The sequence below is a fragment of the Schistocerca americana genome, chromosome 8, assembly GCF_021461395.2.
Source record: "Schistocerca americana isolate TAMUIC-IGC-003095 chromosome 8, iqSchAmer2.1, whole genome shotgun sequence".
In the NCBI taxonomy this organism is placed as follows: domain Eukaryota; kingdom Metazoa; phylum Arthropoda; class Insecta; order Orthoptera; family Acrididae; genus Schistocerca; species Schistocerca americana.
In genome coordinates this window covers 260,027,089-260,027,859 of record NC_060126.1, presented here as the reverse complement: position 1 = coordinate 260,027,859, position 771 = coordinate 260,027,089, and positions in this window count along the sequence as shown.

Here is a 771-nt window from a genome sequence, read left to right as displayed (position 1 = left end):
CCTACTGAGCTATTCCTTATTGTACTATCTGTAGCATTACAGAACTTCAAGCGTATCTCGTCACTCCTTAAGACTTCTGTATCCCACTTCCTTGCGTATTGATTCTTCCTGACTAATGTCTTAAACTTCAGCCTACTCTTCATCACTACTATATTGTGATCTGTCTGTCTGCTCCTGGGTACACCTTACAATCCAGTATCAGATTTCGGAATCTCTCTCTGACTATGATGTAACCTAACTGAAATCTTCCCGTATCACCTGGCTTTTTCCAAGTATACCTCTTCCTCTTGTGATTCCTGAACAGAGTATTCGCTATTACTAGCTTAAGTTTATTACAGAACTCAGTTATTCTTTGTCTTCTCTCATTCCTTGTCCCAAGCCCATATTCTTCTATAACCTTTCCTATTACTCCTTTCCCTACACCTGCATTCCAGTCCTTCATGACAATTAGATTTTCATCTCCCTTTACATACTGTATTACCCTTTCCATATCCTCTTATGCTTTCTCTGTCTCTTCACCTTCAGCTTGCGATGTAGGCATGTATACCTGAACTATCGTTGTCGGATTAGGGTAAGTGTTGTTGAGACGTTCCCTCACATGTCTGGTAAGATGTGGAAGGGACTCCGTCATGCTGGAAGTATACTGCAGTCCGCACAACCAAAGGAACGTCCTCAAGGTGTTCAACAAACGAATTTTCCACAAAATGCCTATAACTCTGTCCCATCATACACTCTTATAAAATGACTGGACCCATCATGTTACCAACAATG